The sequence below is a fragment of the Cygnus olor genome, chromosome 13 (assembly GCF_009769625.2).
Source record: "Cygnus olor isolate bCygOlo1 chromosome 13, bCygOlo1.pri.v2, whole genome shotgun sequence".
In the NCBI taxonomy this organism is placed as follows: Eukaryota; Metazoa; Chordata; class Aves; order Anseriformes; family Anatidae; genus Cygnus; species Cygnus olor.
Window position 1 is genome coordinate 1,083,243 of NC_049181.1, and position 23,745 is coordinate 1,106,987.

General features: G+C 54.4%; 1 long non-coding RNA gene across 1 annotated transcript; it reads right to left on the minus strand.

Annotated features, from left to right (window-relative positions):
• Positions 1-20,460: 20,460 nt before the first annotated feature.
• On the minus strand, positions 20,461-23,745 carry LOC121077451. Its single transcript, XR_005824052.1, has 2 exons — positions 23,603-23,745; positions 20,461-21,395 (listed from the first exon to the last, which is right to left on the minus strand). It is a non-coding gene; the product is annotated as an uncharacterized LOC121077451 (long non-coding RNA).

A 23,745-nucleotide genomic window follows, 5' to 3' on the forward strand; every position in this document is an offset into this window, starting at 1 on the left:
TTTTTTTTGGTTTTTCTTTTTTTTCCTCTGGTCTGGCCAGAACATCTGGAGCTGGGAAACTTCAGAGTCCAGAAATATTCACAAGATGTAGCAGACAGAATTACAACCCACAATATTTCTTTGAGAAAAAGAGAACAGATAAAAATGTGGGGAACCAGTAGTCACAACCAACTGTTAAAAATCAAAGCGCAGCATAGCCTGGGAGGGAGTGGGAGGCAGGAGGTGCGGTGGGCAAGGCGGCGGCGATCCTGCTCCTTCGGATGGGTCCCCAGCCATCGGTGAGCAGGCTGGGCAGGAGCAGGATGGGACTGGGTGCCCAGGTTATCCCTTCAGCCTGGGGGACAAGAAAGGTGTGTTCCTCTTTGTCATAAATAAAGGCATCTATCCTTCCTAGAGAGCAGAGGAACAGGGGAAAGGGAGGGGAAAGGATGCTGGGGAGAGGGGGGTGGAGCGGAGATTGTGCCCTGGGCAGGCAGAAGGGATCAGGGGCGCTGCTGGCAGAGGTGGGACAGGAGCATCCATGAGGCTGGGGCAAGGTTTGGGTGCTCAGCTGCTCCGCAGGGCTTGGAGGAGGTCCCGCAGTGGTGAGGGTGAGGGGTGGCTGGCCCCCGTGGGCACGCACACCTTCCCCCGCGGGACCGCCCATCTGCTGCAGGAGCTCAAGGTGGGAAAAGGGCCTGGGTGACTGTTCATCTGGAATCTCTAATTAATGCAATCCAGCTGCATCCCTTTCGGGTTGCCTTTCCAGCAGTGCTCGTGCAAGCGAGCACAAAGAGTCCCAGACAATAGATTTTAAATGCTTTTTCCATAAGCCTGCGCAGCAGAAGCCGGAATGCAAACGCGTTACTGTCAGGGGAAAATACCACGTAAGTGATGTGACCGCGCGCCGCCCGGCTTCGGCTCCAAGCAGTGGGTCACCTCCCGCGTGCCAGTCCCGATAAATGTCACTGCCTAATTCTGCACGGTGAATAACAGCCTGAAAACGGCAGCCTTTGTGCAGCCAGCTCCGGGCAGGGGCGTGCTCAGCACCCAAGGGAGACACGCTGCTGCCCCACCAGCTGTGGGTGCAGAGCAGGAGGGCTCGGTGCCGCCGTCAGCAGCCCAGGCAGCTCAGGTGGCTCCCGTCCGCTGGGCAAAGGAGAGCAAAGCTGCAGAATTAAGACTGACAAGCTGACGAGATAAACTGGTCAGATAAAAGGATGACAGAAATAATTTTACACGGCATTACTGTGAAAAGCTAATTTATACACAGATGAGTCCATGACAGACTCAGTGGAGGGTGGCAGACGAGCGGGGAATGAAGAGCACTTCATTTATTCCCTGCAACAGGAGGGGGAGTATTAGGAGCTGGCTGCCTGGGACATCTCTCTCCCTCTGTCTTTCTCTTTCCCTTTCTCTTTCTCTTTTCAAAGTTATCAAACTTTATCTGGTTGCTTTTCTGCAAATTAGCAATGTCAGAAGAAAAAGGAAACCACTGCCTCTGCCAACATTCCTGCTCTTCCCAGACCCACTGGTGAGAGCTCAGGACAACCTTGCAGAGCAGAGCCCTGATTTTCCTCTACAAAACAAAACAGAAACCAGGCAGAAAGGCAGCCATATTTTTGCACCACATGGAGCTTTTGTTTTGCTTTTCAAGTGAGCCCCAGTCACCATTTCTCCTTCTTCAGTTTTTTTTTTGTTTTTTTTTTTTTTTTCTTGGTGGCAGTACCAGGAGCTGCGTGCCTCTCTTCACCTGGCAGTGCCCAGGCTTGGCTTCAGGGCTCGACAAGGAAAAACCTTCCTCCGTTTCTCCATCCTCCTTCCCCTTTCCTCCCTTTCTCTGGCAGTGTAACCCCCAGCAGGCACTGGCTGAGCCCCCAGCCCCTGATCTGGGGCTCCATGTCCCAGCCAGGCTCTGGGGGCTGCGCACCGTCACCAGCCACCCCGTGGCCCTGCGGCTGCCTTCAGTCGCCCTTCTCTCGACACGAGCACCCTGCGCTGCTCTCCGTATTTCATGCAGACCTGACAGTTTCAGCCCTCTTGCTTTTCTCCCAGGCAGAAAAGCCGTGCCCAGCCCTCGCCTACCACACAGGCCAGGGAAAGCAGGGGAGATGCGGGGGGGATGCTGTGGTCCCCATCCCCTCCTGTCGCTGCCCCTGCAGCCTCCTGGCACGGAGAGTGGCTCTGCTGCACCGCACACTTGCTCGGCCATCACGAAGCAGGCTGGCTGTTCTGCAGCTGCCAGAACAATGGTAATAATACTAATAAACCCCCTTCACGCTGAATACTGTGGGCTGTTGGCAGGTCCTTCTCACACAATTAGCATTTCTCGTCGAGCAGGGGGCTCACAGATTGCACATGCTGGTTAGTGTTTTGCAGAACAGACTGAAACCAATATGGCCCTCCCTGTACCATCAGCTCAAAGTGGCTTCCCACCAGGACGGGCCCAGCACGGGTTCCCCCAGCACGGCCGGAGGGAGAGGCTGCCCCCCGGGCTCCTCAGGGAGACGGCGGCTCTCCCAGCTCACCGAAATGCACCCTCGGCATGGTTACACCTTCCCCCACACGCAGATGCCAAAACGCTCAGTCTGCATGGTTTCAGCAAGGGATGTTTTGCAGGACTGGCTTCTGCCCTTGCAGGGACAAAGCTGGCCCTGCAGGCAGCAGGAGGACTGCTGAGCAGAGGAGAAAACGCTGCTGCTCCTCCAGTTAGGGTCAGGGACTGCCCCTGTCCTTGCTCAGAGGAAAAGAAGAGCATATTGGTGGGCTGCGGGTGTCGGGAACAGCACGGCACTGGTGGAGAGCCGAGGGTTGGGTCCCCCCCCGCGGCTGTCTGGGCTTAGCGAGGGCAGGGCGGATCTCTGCAAGCTACCGCTGCTTATAATCCTGCTGCTCATCAGCTTAGCGATGACAACGAGTCCTGCGCGGGCTCTGAGCCTGCTGCAAAGGCCGGATCAAGCAGGTAAGCCACGGGGGCGGCCGGTAGCTGTGCCTTTGCGCGGCTGCCATGGGCCCGGCACGTGCACGGTCAGCTAATGCAGCTTGGCGGAGGCTCGGTAGCGCCTTAAACCAGAACAACCCCAACTCCATCCTCAAAGTGACACTTGAAAGGAGCCTTAAACTCGTGTCTGCCTGTGTAGGCTGGACCTGTAAATCTCGCAGCAGACGCTGGACTCCTCTCCACGCTGTTAAACCATCGTAAGCCCATCCAGACAGTAGCGTGCACCATGATTAATTGCCTTGCTTTAAAACTCCTATTTATAGACAAGCACTACAAGCCCTGTGCCAGCGATAACAGGGCTGGCCAGGCTCCTCCTTTGCCGAGCAGCACAGCCCCGCAGCTAATCCCATAGCCTCAGGCCATCCCCGGGGCTCGGAGCAGCTTCACTTCTCCTGGCCCCGAGCCCTTACCTCCCTGCCTTGCCTTTGCTGGCACAGGCTGGGGGACTGGGACACCCCCTGGGCTCAGGGGGACAGCGGGGGGCTTGGGGACCCCAGGGCACTGCGTTAGATCCCAGCGGGGCCAAAGGGCTTCAGCCAGAGCTCCGTGCCTCTAGGGAGCTGAGAGCAGGGCCCGTGGGCACGTGTGAGCTCCGACCTTGCATCACCCAAGGCCATCAGTGTTTGGTTTCTGGGGAGGTTCAAGAACCAGCCCTGGGGGCTGCCTGCAGCCGGTGCCAGGGAGATGTGCTCGCGGAGACGCTCCGCAGCCACTGCAGGCCCAGGCTGCGGTAAGCAGCTGGGCATGCTGCTCAGGGAACAATGTGTTTGGGGAGCAGTGTTCCACATCAAACAGGTTCCTACCCTGCAAACATTTTTCTTTACCCTACATTTTTCTTTATAACCAAAAAAAAAAAAAAAAAAAAGAAATCCATTCCACCCTCTGCTTTTATTTTCTCGCAAGCCCCAGATCTTATCAACAAAGCTTCCTTCCTTTCTGGACGGCCTGCGGGCTGTTGAGTGACAGCACAGGGGATGAAAAGGACAGGTCCCTTTGAATGCCAGCAGCTGAAACGCACCACAGTCACTCCCAAGTTGATTCATACAAGATGGGTTTCTTCTTCCTTTTCCACTGGGGCAGATCCTGCTCCCGTGGGTTCTCTGGGAGGGACGGATGGGGCACGCTGCCGAAGAGCATCCTCTGCCCCACAGATCCGACCGCAGTGGTGCCAGGAGGCCTGCCAGACTGAGGCTTTTTCCCCATCAACTGCCAGCAGCATCCTCCCAGTCCAAGGGGCACCAAGACTCCGCCAAAGCTGCATTTCCACCCTGTGGGTTTGTGGCAAATAAATATCTTGTGTTCGTGCTTTTTGTCTTAAGAGGGATGCAAATATGTTCGGCAGGGAATAGCCTCCCCATGCACGCACACACACAGAGGCTGGGGAAAGCAGGGGGGAGGGAGGCATTTACACACACACAAAACAATCCCTATTTGTCTCCAAAGACAGACCCCACTGTTGGGTTTCCTGGGGTCACGCAGCTGCACGAACATGTGGAAAAGAAATGTATCTCTCCTAAGCACTGGACATACATGTAATTCAATATATTGCTCCCATGTGCAAGAAATCCACCAAACTGGCCCCATTTCAAGTCGCAGGGAAATGCAGAGCATCAGGGACAGAGGCAAACCCACTCTTAATTCAATTCTTTACTTCATTTTAATTGGGTTGGACTCGGAGCGCGGTGTCAGGGGCTGCACGGGGCTCCTGGGGCGCCACTGCTCGCGGGCTGACCGTGCCGGCAAACCCCCGCTGCCGCCCAGCTCCCGATGGTGTCTGCCCATGATCAGAAACCGGGGTCCCACCTGGCCTCGGCATCACCTCTGCCGTGAGCGCCGGGAAGCCTCCGGTCCCCGGGGTGCCCTCTCCGCCAGCCCCAGCACCTCGGCTGTGCACCTGCTCCCGCCCTGGCCGGGGTCTGGCCCCTCTGGGCGAGCCAGGAGGAAAACCTATTTGACTTGCACTGACGGCGCGGCGAGGAGGCGAGCTGCAGTTACCTCATCTGAGCGTTAAATGGATTTTTCCATTAAGAGGGGATTTTTTTTGTCTTGTTTTATTGAAAAGGAATTTGCAGTAATTAGCTCTTACGGGGGATTTCACTGTTCTCTCTCCTCCTCTAAAGCATAAAACACTTATTGCAACACATTGTTTAACATGATATCCACTCCCAGAGATTTTTCTTTCCTCGTGCGACGATCAAGCCCTGCCTTAGGACTTCAAGGCCCTAAATCTTCCCACAGACTTGAGCCATGCCCTGGTCCCCTCTGGCTGGATCCACATTTATCTTTCCCTTGCAGTCCTCTGAGCTGCAAAAAATGAGTGAGCTTGCAAAATGAGGCTTTTTTATTATTATTATTTCCCTCTGCTTTGTTGGATTATTGTTGGTAGGAACTTTCCGTGTCTGCTTCCACCGTCACCAGGAAAGCAGCCGCCCATGGTGGAGACACAGAGAACAGATTTTCCCTGCAGCCATCTACCCCTCCCGGCACCTTCACCTTTGATCCACTGCCCTATATTTAGACCGTAGGGCTTCATCCTCCTCCTGGGAGAGCGCAGGGAATGGAGCAATAAATCCCTGCCCGCGGCTGGCGCAGCCCTGCTGCAGAGGGGAGGGATGTGGCTGGCACAGCCTGGGGACAAAAGGACACAATCTGGGGACAGGGCCAGCTGGGGTGGGTGGCCAGGGCATGCTGGCATCTCTGGAAATACCCCGGGGGGCTGGCGGGATGGCACAGCCCGCTTCTTACCTCTGTGTATATTTCCCTGAATATTCTAGTGCCTTTCTACTCCTCTCAGCTAGTGCAGACTGAAAGGTCTTGGAGACCTGGGGCACCTCCCGAGGAAGAGTTTCCTCTTTGTGCTCCAGCTGTGGTTGCAGTTCGCCAGCCCTCAGCATCTCGCCCATGGTTGTGGTAGCTGGTACCAAAAACCCTCTTTGAGAGGAAGAAGTTGGTTTTGCCGGCTCTGACAGCACCCACAGGCATGAATCCTTCACAGCCCGCAGCCAGGAAGGCAGGAGATCCCCAAACCTTGCCCGTCTCTTTCCAGCAGCCCCCGGCACACCCCTCCTCCTGGAGAGCGACACCACCACCAGCCAGGCTGTCCCTCCTGCTCCGGGACATCACCAGTCCCTGGTCACTGCACTGCACCAGCAAGAAGTTCCTGACGTTCAGCCTACGTTTTCCTTTTCTCATTTCCTTGTCTTTGTATCACTCACTGTAGCCCCTTGAGCTAACCTAAACAACTCCCCCCGCCTTGGCATTTGTGCTCCGAGGAGACTTGCAGATGGTTCTCATATCCCTCCTGCTATCGGCTGGCCCGGCTAGATGTAGTTAAGTTGTTAATGCAGTTGGGTGTAGTGTATGTTAGCTTCTTTTGAGTGCAAAGATGAAAAACACTGTGCTGTGAGCGCTTATTATTGTTGCTATTATGCAGCCCTTTTAAACTTGCCATATAAATCATGCCCTCCAGCTCCTTGATTATGTTCCTGGTTCTCCTCTGAACTCTCTCCAATCCATCAGCATCGTTCCAGCCAGGAGCACAATATCGCAGGTGCAGGCGGGGGAGCCTTGCGCCAAGAGCCTCTCGTCCTCCTCGGAGGCCGGCACGATGCCGAAGGGACCCAGCCCCGAGGTCCCGAGGTGGCTGCAGTGGCACCAGCCCTGCACCACGCCTGCAAACCGCCTGTGTTGCCAGAGCGATCTCAGACAATGCTCTGACGTTAACGGCTTCTCTGGTTGCACTGTCATTTCCCATTAGAGGCCTTGGTAACTAGCACTTCATGAGGCTTTGCAGAATAATTTGTATGTTTAATACACCTCGAAAGCCCATGTTGGGCTGCAATTAAGGCGGGGGGAGGGAGAGGAGAGAAGAGGAAAAGCCTACCTCCCGCTGGTTGCGAGGAACCTGCTGCTTTCTGCAGAGGGCTGCTTCAATTGAGGATGCCAGGGAAGCTGGAATTAGAGGCAAAGGCATAATTTGTCATTTGCAAGTGTAAGCCAAAGTCTGCGCTGCTCAGAAGAGAAACGAGAGACCTGGGAGCTCCTCCTGGGAAATCAGAAGGGGAAATGCCCTGTTTGAAGAGCTGCTCTGTCCACGGGGCAGAGCTGGTGGCCCGGAGCAGGATGGGGACCGCTGGCAGGACAGGGGCTTGGTGCCGGTCCCGGGGGAGGAGACGCTGCAGCCTGGGCTGAACGCTGACCCGCTCCGCACCAGGGATGGGAAATTCATCTTTCTGAGCGCTGCTGGGTAGCTCTCCCTTGCTTCATTTCTGCTTCTGTTATATACAAATGTTAGAGAAAATAAACAAAGGCAGAGAGTGGCCCTCCCCCCGCCGGGTCCCGCAGGTGCTGGGTTTCGGCGGCGCGCACCAGCGTTTATTAATTCATCCAGTCGGCAAGTAGAAAAACACACGGAGATGCAGTCACAGGTAACCCACACAGCTCTCCTTATTTCAGCAAATGCAAACACTGCTTCACATGAGGAATTATGAACTGCTGGGAGTAGAGAAGTCTCGAGTGAATTATTCAGTGTGAATTATTCTCTTAGCCCTACACCGATGCACTGCCAGTTGAAAGGAGTTTCCACTGATTTCAGCCAGTGCAGGGCTGGTGCCTTGGCCGAAAGGTGACAAATGTTGGGAGCAATCCACGTGTCACCAGAGGCAGAACAGGACCCTCAGCCCCTCCTCGCCTCCCCCGAGGTCCCGGCCAGGGATGCTCCAGTTTGTTTCAGGACACACAGACTGGGTCCGTCAGGAATCCCATCAGCAGCTCTCGTGGCTCCTGAGCAGCAGAGACCTGAGGCCGTTCAAAGCCAGGCTGCCACCAAACCTCACCAAACCACCCAGGCTGTACACCCCTCCTTCCAGCCTTGGGCTGCTGTGGGTCCTGCACTCCTGATGGTAACACTGCCATCATCCCCTTAATGACTTGTCATGCTAATTAAAGGTGCCTCAGGTCCCTGCTGGTGCTACCACCAGGCTGGGTGCAGGATCTGCCCCTGCACTTTGCTCCTGCCTCCTTCTCCAGCCCAGGAGTCCTCACCGGCTCTCTTCTAGGCAATGCTTTTCCTGTGCTCTACTCCTGGCTGTTGCTCCCAGTTAATCTCCCAGGGCTGCCCCACACAAATCCCCCGAGCTGTGATTTATGCCCCTCATATTCTTGTAGATAGTTATCGGATCTTGCCATGGATGTCGGGTAGCCTAGCTGGACAGATTTAGCTCTTTTAATCTCTCTTCATAAGTCAATCCCTTCAGCCGCTTAATCATTTTTGTTGTTCTCCTCCAAATTCCCAACGAGATGGTTTGTCTTGCAAGTGCCTGATGTACAGTCATATATTTACCAAAACTTCAGCAGCTTAACATGGAAACGGCCGCACGGAGCAGGTTGTTTGCTCGCCAGCAAACCCAAAGAGCCACCGAGCTCCCGATGAGATGCCAATGGCTCCACGAGCTGCTGGCTCGGGTCAGAGCCTCCGGGCAGCCTGCTGGGGAGGGCTCAGCTGCAGGAAAGTGGAAAAAATAAAAAAACATGCCGCTCGTGGCAGCGAGGATGTGCCCTGCGGCACGGTGCACGGGCAGAGGGACAGCACAGCCGAGCCGGGTGACAGCCCTGCCCCGCTGGGTTTTGTCACCGTGCTCATTTCTGGGACACCCGGTGAGAAGCTGTGACCAGGGACTTGCTTTCTGATGGCTCCCCTGGCCCAGCTTTATTGCATTTCTTCTGGGAGGAGGAGGGCTGCAGATAGCATCTGAGGGCTGGGAAAGCCACCTGGCCGAGGGGCCCGGCTGATAGAAGGGCAGATGGAAAAAGCTGAGGCAGGCTTTGATCCCGGTGGAGCTGCCGGGAGGAGGACTGGCGGGTGGTGGGAGTAGCAAGAGCAGGGAGGGAGCCCAGACTGCCTCTGTCCTTTCTCCGAAACCTCCAAAAGCATACTTAAGGGTTCATGAACAAACTCTTCCCCCTGATCCTGCTGCCCCTGAATTCCCCGGTTAACAAACATGCTCGTGCTTGAAATCACAGCCGAGGAGCTCACGGGATGCGGGCTGACCGCACTCGCACCTGCTCTTTTAGTGGAACAGCCTTCACTGTTTTTTTTTCCGGCCTCTGAAACATGGGAGGGAAGCCACCCACTCCTAAAAGCAGGTCACGAGCACCCAGCCTGTGGAGCTGGGAAGAGCCCATCCCCGGGCACGGTGCTCAGGGATGGGAAGGAGCATGGCTCAGGACCGAACTGGAGGCCAAGGATGCCTCAGAAGTGGCTCGGTGCTGTTGAAAGAGAAAAAGGGAGGGCTCCTGCCATATAAAGGGAATTTTGGAGGTGTTTTTTTCTCACACAGACCCCACATGGCCGTCCTGGCAGCTGAAGCCCCATGGAGCTGCAGTGCCCAGAGCCAGCTCACCCAGCCCAATGCCCGGGGCTCAGCACCCTGATGCTGCCTCCTGGGGCTGGCGTGGGGCTGAACCCACTGAGGGCACGGGCTGGGCCCTGCCAATCCCTGCATCCCACCCCAGGACCCCAAAGCCGAGCGGAATTCGCCTCCATTTGGGACAGGGGTGATTGTTTCAGCAGAGCTGGGTTAAGGTTTCACCGAGGAGCCCCAACAGCGTGGGGCTGGTGGCTGGCAGAGCTTACATCTTTCAGTAAAATCCCCCTCCCTCTTCCTTCCCTGTTCCCTGATATTTATTATTTCCCCTCATAATGCTTTTTTCATTATGAGATAAAAATCTCTCCCACTCCCCCTAATTGGAAACAACAGCTCCCAGCCTGCCGGCCCACCGTGGCCGGGGCTCGGTGCTGCAGCCGAGGCTCCGCTCCTCTCCCTGCACCATGCCCAGTCGGCGTCCCCAGCCTAGGACACCCATCTGGGCTTTTTTTTTTACAGCAAAGCTGTAAGTGATGTGTAGTTTCCTCTTTTCCAGGAGGCCAGAGCTTACTTAGGATGGGAGCGCTTTGGGGCACGGCGCGCCCAAGTGTAATCCTGTAGCTCGTGTCCTGAGCAGCACCCAGCCCAGCTCCCTGCCCGCCCCGGCAGCCAGCTCCATCCTGCACAGCCAGCCCAGGCTCCCCTCTCATGGAAACCCTATCTCTGCAAACACTTGCTCCCTTTATATCTTCCTCCTTCCTTTTTTTTTTTTTTTTTTTTTTTTTTTTTTTTTTTTTTTTTTTTATGGGGAGGCCTCGGAGGAGAGGGAAGCAGAGGGGGCTGGCACGTCCCCCTCCCTCTCACCTCTCCAAAATAAAGGGATGCAGCTGGTGAGGCAGCGGTCTCTGGAGCAGTATGGATGGGGTGAGAAAGTCATTACCTGCCTTGGGTTTCACTGTGGGAATGGCTGCACCTTTCGCTGGGAAACGCCTGCGTCTGAGGGGGCTTCGGAGGGGCAGGGGGGCGGGGGGGTGGGGGCACAGGGCAAAAAGAGTCCATCAATAAAAGAGCTAGGAAAGAAAAAGAAGGGGATTGCTTTTTTTTTTTTTTTTTTTTTTATGTAGACATGTAGAGTCTGAAATAAATTACCTGTCTCCAAAAACAGTGCATTAGGAGGAATAATCGATTGAACACGCCACAAACTCTTTTTTATGGTGCTGTAAGGCTGGCTGGTGCTGGGAGCCGCGGGAAGGGAGAAGCTGTTACATGCAGCAGAGGGGGTACTTCGGGGAGGAGGAGGGGGTTGGCCTTCTTTTTCTTTTCTTTTCTCTTTCTTTTTGTTCCTCTCCTCAGTTTTATTTATTTATTTATTTATTTATTTATTTATTTAATCTTCCCTTGGGGACTTTCCCCTTTGTTCTGTTGTGGGGGAAGAGAACTGGATTGTGTTTCTCCTGTTCCTGACTCAAAGAAATGACATCAGCCCAATGTGTTTCAGCATCTCTTCCCTTCTGCACTTCTTACCCCTTCCCTGCCCTGAGCAGTTCGGTGATTTGGAATTTAAGAAGAGATTTATTCTCCCCCACCCCCTGTTTTAAGTGATCGTGGAAGAGGGAGGCTTGGGGTGGCGGTGGCAGAGAGGACCCAGCAGGATCACCCATCTGCCTGTTTTTTCTCAGCACCCTGCCGTGGTGCTCGCCGTGTACCCGACCCCTCGCTGTGCCACGTCCCAGCACCCCCAGCCCAGCAGCAGGGACAGCCTTGGCTCGCCTGCTGCCAGGGGAACACATCCCTGTGCACCTCGAGCTCTCCCTGGTGAGATGGCAGCAGGACAGAGCCCTCAGGTGGTCCAGGGGCTTAGACTCTGTTCCTCTGGGACCAGGGAACAACAATGAAGGGGGAGGAATTAAAAGATGATTTCCAGAGCCAGGAGTAGATACATGAGAAAGAGCAACAGCACAGCAGTCGGGGGAACGCGAGGGTTTCTGACAAGTTCCCAGCCTAGGGGTGATATTCGCCAGGAGGGTCATTAACTTCCCCGGTGGGAGGGGAAAATTAGCTTTTTTTGGAAGCCCTTAGGTTGTTTCCTAAGGTTTTTCTGCTTACCTGATGCTCCATCGCAGCACCCTGACGGCCTGCAGGGAGGTGGGATTGACTTTATTCCACCCCGATGCTGTGTGTACGCCACAGCCTCGGTTTCCCTTTGAGCACCAAAGAAGAACCGGCCCTTTTCCTGCGGGTACCCTCTGCATGGGCAGATATCCAGGCTTTGTTGCCAACTTGCCCATGAACCTCCAGGTCCTCTAACACTACACAAGGCTGAAGATCTGGAAAAAGTGGTCGTGGACCCTCCGGTTGGCCACTCAGGGGTCACAGATGAGCTGCGTAGCTCACTGCTTAGCTAGAGCCAGCTCTGCCACCCGCAGGTCCATCGACAGCTCTGGGCAGATCCTGTGCATCACCCAAAAGTGCTCCGCAGGAGACACCATTAACCTTAGCGATGCAGCCAGCTCAATTCCCGGCTGGTGTTATCCATAATTAAAGTCGCACGGAGAAAATAAATCTTGTTCCCCACTAATATGATGGTGGAGCATGTTAAATTATGGTGCAGTTTATCAAATGATTGCCCGGTGCAGCTACCTTCTTTAATAACTTCTGATAAAACATGTCATAAAATGATTTGGGAATTAATACCTACTGGATGATGCTGTGACAAACGGCTATAATATGTTTCGCTACAGAAAGGTGCGAGTTCTTGTTTTATTTAAGAATCTCCAGCTGGATTTCATATTCATGTAAATAAGGGGCTGATTGACAGGCGAGGGCTTAGGAGGGCAGGCAGGTGGAAGAAGGGCACTGCTGTTTTGCCAGCATTACCTTCTCCAGCAGCATGCTTCTCCCACACTTCTCCACCAACAGCCGGAGGGGACCGGCACCATTTTGGTGCTGTTACATCCCTTCCTCCCATTTTCCCCTTTCCTCCCTCCTGCAATCCAACCTCCGATAACCTCCGGGACTGCGGTACCCAGCCTCCAATATTTTCATGGTGATAAAGAGGTGAGGAAAGCTGGGTTCGGCTCGTTCCCACTGCCTCCCGAAGTCGTGTTACTGACTGCAGTTAGACACCGTGGTTTCCACCTCCTCCTCGCTTGGAAGCGTTTACAAGTGGTTTGAGAATCCTTGTCAAAATACAAGAGCTGGGAACTGCCAAAGACGCCAAACGGAACTCGAGAGAGAGGAGCAAACAAAAAAAAAAAAAAAAAAAAAAAGAAAAAAAAAAAAGGAAGAAGGGAAAACATCCTGTAAAACTATCGCTCTGTTACACAGGTCACATTTGATTATCTCCTCTGAAAATTGAGTTCTCAGCAGAAGATGTAAATTTTTCACAGTGCAAATCTGCTGTCAGACTCTGCAGGGATTTCCCCTGCGGAGCCTTAATCGTGAGCCCGCTCCTGCTCTGCGCTGAGCCCATCAGCAGCATCCTCGGGCTCTGTGATGGGCCAGAGGGGCTCCCAACATCCCGCAGACCCACGACACAGGTCTGCAGCTCTCCTGGGCTTTGCAGCAGCCGTTGCCAGCACTACAACCATTAAATAGCCCAGGGCACAGATCCTGCTGCAGCAACCCAGCTCCCCTTCTCCAAGACGTGGTGCTCACCATCTCTCCTCCCACCCCTTCTGGGGTCTCGAGGGGCTCACAAGGGCACCCCAGTGCTACCAGAGCACCCGCTGCCACCAGGACCCCGCCATGAGCACCCGGCCCTGCCGGCCCCCAGCTCGCAGCCGGGCAGCAGCAGCTGCCAGTAGCACCCCTATAAAGTCGCAAAGCAGCTCTCATAATCAGCCCCTGTTTTCCCACCCTCATAAATGTCCAAAGCATTTGCATTTTAGGCTGAAATTCCCCATGTTTAATCTCTGCCCAAAGGAGAAAATCTGCGGGGAAAGCCTGAGCAAATTTTCTTCATCCATTTGCAATTTATCAGCAAAAAACAGGGGAAAACCGACTCTTTTTCTAAAGTAAAAAATAGCCTAACCACACTTTTATAAAAGAAATCATGGCTGAAGCAAAACAGTAAAAGTTTGTAACTGGAATCCCAGATAGAACCACAGGCTTTACAAGGTTGGGGAGGGGAGAGGGGGGAGAAACATGCTTTAAAAATAAATAAATAAAAAATCCCCACATTGTAAACTAAATTAGATAAATACCACAAAACAAATATTGCATGTACTTGAGTCCTCAAACAATCAGTTCAGACCCTGCCCTGTGTCCTGTTTTGTCTTTGTTACCCGTGAAAACTCTGGCGATTGTGCTCACTGCCAGCAACCTTAGCAGAAACAGCTAGATTTAAGTAAATATTACGGAATATCCATAGGAAACACATTTTGGGTTGATAAGCACAAATATATGCACTACTAACCTCACTCAACAACGTGCGTTCATCCGCAGGCGACAGAGCAGCGCAGCGTGGCTGGCTCGCCCCGCAAGGCTGCCTGAGCCTCAGCCGCCGAGTATTGAGGCAAAATGCTTACAGATGGGCCCCAAGCAGATGAACATTACTCACTACAATCACTCAGTAAAAAATAAAATAAAATAAAGAATTACTTTGATTAAAATCACGCTCCACAGACGATTCATGGAGGAATGACCAATCCCCAACTTGGGATGCTCCAAGGTCTCCCCACGTCCTGGTTAGCCCTGGGTCCCCCCCAGCCCCATGGGTTATGGGGTGGCTGTGACACAGGGTGCATTGGGGACTGGGGAATAGGGATGTTACCCACCTACTGCTGCTGAAGGACTGGAGGGGAACCACGATGCTGGAAGGAATAAGGTCCTGCCTGAACTGACACAAGGCTGGGAGCTTCTCCTGTGCTGCAGGGGACAGAGGGTGCACCCGGAGCTTGGTGTGGTTTGCTCAGCTTCCCGTGGGGACGTGGCAATGCAACCCACCAGCCCCTTCCCACCCCTCTGAGGCAGGGCTGGGGGCTCCCTGAGAGCCAGGGGGGGAAAAGAGGGTCCTGAGGGGGTCAGGCAGCTGTGCTGTTCCTGGCGTGGTGGCAGGCACAAGGAGGGCACCAGCTTCGAAACCCGCTCATGTCACAGGAGGACATTCAAGCGCTGCCTAAGTCCATTTAAACCTGATATGATCCCATAAACTCTGCCTACCTTAACTCGTATTAAATGGAATTGGCTGGGAGTGTGTTGTAACCGAGATGTAAGTCAGTTCATCTAACTCCTTCCCCGTCTCTCCTAAATGGGGGCTTAGGGGAAAAAGAGCCATCAAGGAGCTCAAACCAGTAATAATGGTGTTATGTTGCAGTAGAGAAAATTAAAGTCAAACATTAGAGAAACCTTTATAACTCTAACTAGAGTTCAGACGTGGAACAGGCTGCTCAGGGAGGTTGTTGAATCGCTCTCCCCAGAGATATTCAAGGATAAGGCTAAGCACACATCTGACAGGGATGGTTTACCGGCCTGACGCAGGGGATAAGAGGGAGCAGGTGAGCTGGTGGAGGTGCCTTCCAGCCGCAATAACTCTGTCGTTCGCGATGATCGGTGCAGGGCCCTTCTGCACGGGAACATCATGAAGCATAGCCTCGTTTTTGCATAGCCTCATTTTTCACCACCTCTTGCATAGAAATACGCTCTCTGAGCACTTTCCAGCGCTAAGTGACAGAGAAGCATGGATCAAGCACCACAGCCACTACGAGGCCCGTGCTCAGGAACTCGAGAGGGCTGCAGGAAACGTAAAAGCTCGGAACAAAGAAATCCACAGCAAAATGCATCTAGGGGAATTGCCGGGCAATGGGAACGCCTCCAGGAGGACTTTAAACCTCTCCATCCAGAAGGCTGCACTGCTGGGGCAGTGAAAACAGAAGCGGCAACCCGGCATGCGGAGCGGCTGAAGATTTTCTCCTGAAAGCACTTCAGTGAATATACAGCCCGTCTGCCTTCGCCTCCCTTTGTTTATAAGCTGCAAATACAGGCTACAGCCGGCGCGCTGCCGGGGCTGCTCCCTGCAAGGAGCCCTCGGGTGCCGCCTGCTTCCTGCACCCACCAGAGCCGCCTTCTGCAGGGGGGGCACTGGGGAGCGTGGCAGGGCCCTATCCTGCTCCCACCCCAGCCCTGGGTGCTGCAGGGGCAGCGCTGGATGCTGCCTGCTCCCTAAAGCACCAGCTCCTGGGGCCGCCTGTGAGTCTGGCTGTGGCACCCAGAAAGTCCTTCTGGCTGAGAGGAAAGGAGAAAAGGGGGCTCTGGGCACTGCGGGGGCCGGGTCTGCACTGGGGGGCCAGCTCCCCACCCCAGGATGAAGCCCCAGCTCCAGCGACTGGTGGGCCAGGCGTGGAGGTGCTGGGGAGAGACTGGAGGCAGCAGGTAATCTCTCCATCGGCCCTAGCTAATTTGTAAGGCATTACTGAAATGTCGACTGTACATATGTTAGTGTTAAGTCAAGTGGAAGGTATGCTCAAAATGTGATAAAGAAGTGGCTCAAGGAAAGAGGAGGAGCACAGGAGATAAGGAGCGGGACCCAGGGCCACGCTGTGCCATGACCACAAGTGCCCGCTGACAATGTGACAGGGGATTTTGCTCAGGGCTGTGCCCGGGTGACCCAGGGTCCCTCTGCCTCTCATTCCTCTGCTGTTCCCGGCACGGACAGACCCCTGCGATCCTTGGGTACCCGTCTGTGCCCAGTTTCTCCCAGAGAAGCATAAGAGACAGCTCAGATGTGGGTGAAGCATGGAGTGGGCTGCAAGCAAAGAGGAGTGTGGGTGAGGGCTTATCTTGCACACAGCTTTGGGGTATTTCTTCCACCGTGACCTCCCTGGCCCCTGCCATCACCACACTGCTGCAGAAATCAGTGCCCTGAGCCCGGGAGCTCTGCGTGGGCTCCCCTTCGCCACGGCGGTACGGCAGACCTCTCCTTGGACTTATCCCAGCGCTGTGGCTTTGAAATGCTGGGAGAGAGAGGAGGGAAGGATTTGCCTGGCCAGCAGATCTCTCCCAGGACTTCAAAGGCTCTTGGATTCATCCCAAAACAAAATAAGATTTCTTTAATTTTCCAGCAGGATAAGGGGAGAGACCTCCCTGCCAACCTCTGCTGAGCGCCTGTGCAGAGCCAGCGAGCGGGGCAGCTGCGTGCTTCCCTTTCCCTGCGTCTCCGAAGGGGAGAGGACATCGTCTCCTCCTCCCTCGGCTCAGAGCAGACACAGAAGATTGAGTGCCAGAAAGATTGGCAGCAGGAAACTGGAGTTCTTCTTCATTCCAGCAATTTGATATATACACGTGCAGTCTGACTTCGATTTCGGCAGTGCGGGGATCCAGAGGTGGGTGTGCAGCCCAGCTTCCAGCTGCTCCAGAGGCAGGAGAGTGCTTGTGTTTAATGGCTGTCATATTAGCAGTTGCTATTTAATATTTGATGTTTAGTCTGGTTTGTCTGCTTTTCCCTTTAGATTCGGGTCTATTCCAAACAAACAGAGCCAAAACAGGCTTAGGGAGGAATCAGGTTCAAAGATAGACACAAATTGGTTTCAGGCTGGCCGGGCAGCTCGCGCTCCTTGCTGCCCAGAGCAGGGTGCAGCTTTTGGCTGCTGCCTTCTGCTCCTCTGACCTGTCAGGTGCTGCGGGGGCACACGGGACACCAGGACCTGGGGCTGCCTGGGCTCCCCGTCCGAAGGCTCATGACCACAAAGAGGCACCAGATGGAGCCACTGGTGGGGAAGGTCTCGCCTGCCTTGTCCTGCCTGGGGCTGGAGCAACACAGGGAGTGCCCTGAAGCCTGGTCCCAGCTACAGACACACGTGTGATCCTGCAGGAGCATCGCTGGTGTCAGATAGTTCCTCCAACTTCTAGAAACCAGAGTTAAGAAAAAAAAAAAAAGTACCTGGCATCTCCTTGGCAAGGTGTGGAGGTGTAACATTAGTGTGTGTTTTACAGTTCATGAGCTGCAGACAGCTGGAAAAATAGTTAACGTTCCTGTTTTACATGCTCCAGCCTGGCTTTCACAGGGAGCAGGTCTAGCAGCTGAGCTCTGCCAAAACAGGCAACTGCAGGTATTTAACTTAGGGACGCGACTTGGACCGTGATGCACCAAGGTCTCTGGGGTTTCTTGGCACAGTGGAAATCAGAGAGCAGGTCTGGTCTCGGTAGGCTCAGCTTTAGGGAACAGATGAATCTAGCGCGTTGTGGTTTGGAGTAAGGCACAGGCATAGCACAAGTAGGAGCAAATGCATCAGTTTTAGGGGCCCTGGACTGGGAAGGTAATGCTCAGCCTGAGCCCTGCGTGTCCTGCTGCGTGTGGGACATCCCATCCTGGAAGAGGCAGCAGCCGTTTGCAGACCCACGTTGCCCAGCCCCTCTCCCCTACCCCTGCCTCCCGGGAGCTCAGGGGAGGAGAGAGGCAGACTTATTTTTTCTCGCCTAAGTGAAGAGCTGGGTAACCCTACATTGACCCCAGATGCCTGCGCTGACCTCCTCACCCAGCCAGCCTCCCCGAGCTGCGTTAAGCATCGGCCCTGCAGCCACAGCCAGACACCCAGGAGCCGGAGGTGGCTGGGGGAGGATTAGGAGCAGAAACATCCCCAATTGCTGCGGGAGCAAGGACGTGGTCAAGCAGCCCCTCGCCCTGCAGTGTAGTGCCATGGAAGAGGGTACAGAGCCCGAGGCACAAGGCTCATCCTCACCTCTCTGTGCTCACACAGGATTTGTGCTTCTGGGCATGATGCCTAAAGCCAGGCAGGATGGAAGCTCTGCACTTTGGGCAGCTCCATGTGGTCTCCTTAAGATGACAGACCCACCGTGGTGGCACTGCAGTCTCAGCTGCTTGTCCCAGTGTTCCTGATCCACCTGGAAATTGTCTTGTAAAAAAAAAAAAAAAAAAAAGATTCGATCAGCTGAGACCCCTGAAGCTCACCTGTGCTTTGCACAGCAAAGGAGAAGGCACATGGGGGGTGCCTTTGTTATTAGTACCAAGCATGGAGACAAACGATGTTCCTCAAGCAGTATCACAGGACAAATCAAACCCACAACAAGGAGAGCACTGCAAAGAGCCCTACAAGGCTTCAAAAGCTGGTTTAAAATAAAAATTAAACTAGGAAGCAACAGCATGAATCATGGTGCATTTCAAACAAGGAAAGGATATATTTAATTTCCAGTTTATGAAGCCAGTTTTATTTATTTATGATTATGCTCCAGTGTTTAGCTTATGTACAAAGTAATGACTCATTCCTGAGGCAGCTACAAGTCATATTCGGAATAGTACATTTCCTCCATGAGGAAATTAAAAAAACAGTAGTCCTTTCGGCCCCATCATCTGAGCATCACAGGGGAAAGGCTTGACATTTGCATCAGAAGATTTTCCTTGCCTCGTCCCTCCTCGGTGCGGAAACCGCCTGTCCTCCGGGGTAGGAAACTCCTGTGTTGTTAACCAACTGCACCAGGGAGCGACGTGTCAGCACTGAAGTGGGGCTTCTGAATGTTCTCCATTATGGCAAATAACATTTAATGATAAGAAATAGCTCCTGTCACAAATATGAATTTTTTCCTCCCGGTGAGGTGGCAGGGCGGTGGGATTCATCAGCCCCTGACTTCTCAGCCTCGTTCCTGCTCTTCTGCTGGCTCCTTGCTGCCCGTAAGCAGAGCCTTTCACACTTTTTGCCCTTTGTCAGGGTGATGTTTTCTGTCTGTTTCTGGAGATGCACATGGGAATATCGGTGTGGGAGCCATGGCTCCCACCCCAAGGGCTTGCAGATGCTGGGGGAGCTGCAGGAGCCTTTGCTGTGCGAGGGGGCATGGGGCAGCAGCATGTCCCCACCACCCTCCCCATCAGGGCACCCCAGGGCAGAGCGCTGGGCTCAGGGACCCCTCTGTACACCCCAGGCCATCACCAGGAGGCTGCAGAAGCGTCCGTGGTCCCACCTCACCTGGGCCTTTCCCCCAGGATCGCTCCCACCCTGGGGTCCCGGTGGCCCCCCAGCCCTGGGAGCTGCTGCAGACCCCTGGAGGAAGCGCCATCAGGCTGCTATTTAAGGCTCATTATCTCAGCTCTGCTACAGGCTTCCTGATAATTCCCTGAATTAGCCAGGCAGCTTTGTTCTCGAGTGTTTTTGTCAGATATCTTGGACTACACCTCGGGGAGGGGGCGGGATGGGACAGGGAAGGGGGGGTGACAGCACCACTGCTGCGTGTTTACAAGTTCCCAGGCAGGAACTACAACGCTAATTAATTTCTCATTAAGGAAGAAGTTGAAGGATAAAGAAGCATAAAACCAGAGCTCTGGGACATGCTGTGGAGTCCAAAGACACGCACACACTTTTTTGCCTTTCATCCCTGAGAATGAGGTTCCTTTCATAGCGCAAACACCTTGCTTTCTGCTTCTCCCTTTTATCGCCAATGCTGCTTTCCCAGAGACCTCCTCTTCCTTACCACACGTTTTAGGGGCTGTGGCGCAAGGCACATGGTGAATCAGCACAGCCCCGTGGGTCAGCAGAAATAGGGGATTTCTGGCAAAATCTCGACCTTAGCCCAGGGTGACGCAGTGACAGTAACTGGGAGCAATGACTCGGGTGCAGCTGCAGCTGCTTCCTGCGAGCAGAGCGGGGCTTCAGCCAGCCCCATCCTCCCCTGCTGCAACCCGAGGGGAAATGCGGGTGTAGCTGCTCCCTGCAGAGAGCCGGGACACGCTGGGGACGCCTTCCCAGCCTGGCTGACCCCTGTCCCTGCTGCTCCATGAGCCTTGCAATGAGAAATACATGCTTGGGTTTGCGCCTGAGTGCCCGCACTGTGCTGGTCTCTGGCTGCTTTACGGGTCAACCCCGGGAGTTTTCCTTCAGCGAGCAGGGGACGAGCCAAGGGCACCAGCAAATGGGGTGGGAAATGGCTCCGAGTAGAGGCAGCTACAGCCTCACTGCCAGACGGGGAAGGTTTGGGTGCTCAGACAGCACCCAGAGGTCTTTGAGTCTGGTTCTTGCTTTATGGGAGATCGTTTCATGGCCTCACGGGAAGATCAGAGCCCAGGGACCCAGTCCAGCTGCCACGAGGGACAGGCACCAGCACCCTGCTCATCTAGCCGATCAGAAACTCCGTCCCAAGGCTTTTAGGGTTTTCTTTTTATTATTATTATTGTCTTCCCCCCTTCCTGTTACAAATCTCGCCCAGACAGTGTGGGATCGCATGGCCTCTCAGAGCCGTGGGGTGACACAAGCGGCCCAGCCACACGCCCTTCTTCTAGGTGGGATTTGCCTCGTGCCATAGCTTTTAAGTGCTATGAAAACTGGTCCATTTTACGGTGTTCAGCGGACTGTGTTTTATAAGATATTTTGTCTCAAACATTAATTATGCAAACAATAAGTTTTATCAGGCAAATAATGAATGTGAGGATATTGAGTATGAACTTCTTGCCTCCCCTTCTCAGCACACGAACGGGGGAGCAAGTGTTTCCTGTGTAGTCACAAAGAAGCTGAAGGCAGCAGGGGTGTGAGGAGCTGTGGGTGGCAAGGCTCTGCCAGGGCCACAGCAGGGACAGTGGCCATAGAAACACCATGATGCTGTGTAGGGGCCATGGGGTGGCACACGGGGGGGGGTCGCATAACCCATTGTCCTGGAGAGCCCCTGCTGTCTCCAGGGGAAGGAGCTCCGTCCTGCTGCACGGCTGGGTGGGTGCAGCCAGCAGCGGCCAGCGGGGAGGACTGGGAGCTCTCCTCCTCCTCCCCACCACCCCCAGCCTGGAGCTCGTGAGCGCATATGCAGAGCTCATGGAACAATTTCTCCTCTCATTTACAGAAGGTTTTTCCCAGCTTGGAATTCAGTTAGCTGCAGTTTTCGTGCACAGCGTGCCTGAGTTGGCTGGAGTTCGGGGAGGTGCAGCCCTTCCCTGCTCCCCCAGGTGCGGAGGGAAATCACACAGTTCATTTTTTCTGGCTGCAGAATGCCTTTTCCTTTGCATTCTTCATCTCTCAGGTACTTAATCACCATGCTTCCTATTCACATGTCTGGTCATTTCACTTGTGTCAGGGCTCCTTAACTAGGAAATATCAAGATGTTTTCACCCTAGAAAGCTGAGAAGCATATAATTAGCCACCCAGGTAATAAATTACCTGCACTGGCGACAGCCCACTGGGGGAACCTTTATTCTCCATCTCATCCTATTATGCTGAGCCAATTTAGCACATCTGTAGTTGTTTTAAAATAGTAATTTAGATGGAATCATAGCAAAAGGAAGCTTATTAACAACTTAGCTGCCAAGAGAAAGATGGAAGGGACAGAGGCTGCGGCGGAGGGCGAGGCTTGTTCCTGGCTGCAGGACAGCCCGAACAGTGCCGCCAGTCGCGCGCTGGAAGCGCAGCGCAGGAGCCGGGGAGTTCCCTCGCCAGCTTGGCACGTGGGTGAGTGCACGGCAGTGACACTGAGCTGGTGAGGCTCCCCGGGTCCCCAGCTGGCAGAGCCGAACCCCCACGGCCACCAGCTGCACGGCCCCGGGCACTGCTCCTTTGGCACCTCCTGAGCCCGGCACCGCAGTGAGGGGCGCTGGGCTCCACAGGTGACAACGCAGCGGACAGCTGAGGCCACCGGCCACGTACAAATCACCAAGAGCAGCTGCTGGGAAGGAAAGAGCAGCTCCAGCTTGGAGGTAGAAGAGAGAAACAATATCAGTGCATGTATAAATAAAACAGTTTCTTTCTGCCTCCGTGGTGCCACACTGTAATCCCAGTGCAACCATCCAGGCCGGTGTTTGTCGTGAGAACTGCGCTCTCCAGGCTCCTCCCGCAGCCTCAGACACAGAATCACTGAAGCGCATTCAGCGGGAGAGCCAGCATTTGCTCTGGTGGGCATTTTGTCAGCCAGCAGCCTTACCTAATGCACCATGTGCAGCATTCGGGTGAGAATTGTTTAGAGTGCTCCATCATGATCAACAGGAGGCTTTACTTGGCAGCAGCCGAGGTTCCCAGCACTGGCCACCGATGCCAAGTGCAAACCCAAGGGCTCCACGCCTTGGCACTGGCTCCTGAATAGACAAACTGTTCATTTCACCAAGCAAGCCTTTCCTCCTTCCTCCTTGTTCTCACTATCCACCATATGAGATCTGTTAGGCACTTTCCTTTGTTACAATGGCCAGGGCTGTATCAAGAGCCATGCAAGATCCTTCCGCCCTGGACACGAACAAGCTAGCTGCTGTGAAACCTCCCCAGCCCAAATCCTGCCTGAAATTCAGTTCCTCCCCATGCTGCTGTGGGGCATTTCATGATTATGGCAGGGTGAGAGGGAACACAAACCAGTTTGTAGCCTGGAATAAGGGATAGGAGAGCCCTCAGCTTCACTTTGAATTCAAAGCAGATGTTCATCTGGACATCACCATCCTCCAGCAGCAAACAAAGAGGGCTCAAGATCTTTTTTCTTTTTCTCTGAGGCCCCTGGCACCACTCAGCCCATGCACACCCAGCCAAGCTCTTGCCTTCCAGAGCAGGGCAGCTGCACCCAGCCCGTGGGGAGCTGCAGAGCCTGGGGCTTCCTCGCAGCTGGGGCGGGCTGCCCACGGGGCCAGCAGCCCCCTGGAGGGTGGCCACAGGCAGTGGGTGCAGCTGGGCTTCTTGGAGGCTTCAGAAGTGCCTGTGCGCTCTCCAAGGAGGGGGCTGCAGCTTGCCGTGGCACTGCCAAGGCTCTGGGTTTGGTCAAGGGTTTGAAGGCAGCAGGAGGTGGAAAAGCAGGCTCTGGCATGCAGGGGCACTGGGCAGCACGCCTGAATCTCCATCCCACCCCTCTGCCCACCCATACACTGCCAGCTCCAGCCAGACCCCCCGGTAGAAGAGCTCGGACACCCCCAGGAGGCTGCTCTCAGGGCTCTTACCCAACGAGACACTTAATCCTACCCCAACTCCTCACAACAAGGACCTAAACCCACATGAAAGACGTTATTTTTCCAAATTCCTTCGTCATCTGGCAGCCCGGGGGGCACATCTACCTTGAACAAAGCATCCTGGCATTTCCTCTGCCATCACCTAACCGCTGACTGCTGCTTCGGCTCCCTCCGTGCCTCTGCTTGCTGCCGATGGAAGCCTGGCTGTGCAGGAGACCTGGCCTGGCACAGCAATAGCACCTCCAAATAAATGGGCTGTCAGTAAGTGCTCCAAGCAGGCAGGGCCCTGAACATGGGGCACCCTCCCAAGGCCACGTACTGTTGTTTTTCTTCCTCCAAACACAATGCTTAACATATCTTTTTGATTATGTAAATAAACAGAAAGGATATGCGAAATATTTCACTGCAGACCTCTTCAGAGCGCAGCTATAAGGTGGTGGAGCCCAACCACTGCTGCAGGTTGCCTTCAAAGTGGGTCCCCACACCGTGAAACTGCATCGTCCCCAGGTGGTCACCTGAGCACGGGGGGCTCCCGGCGACCTTGGAGCCAGCAA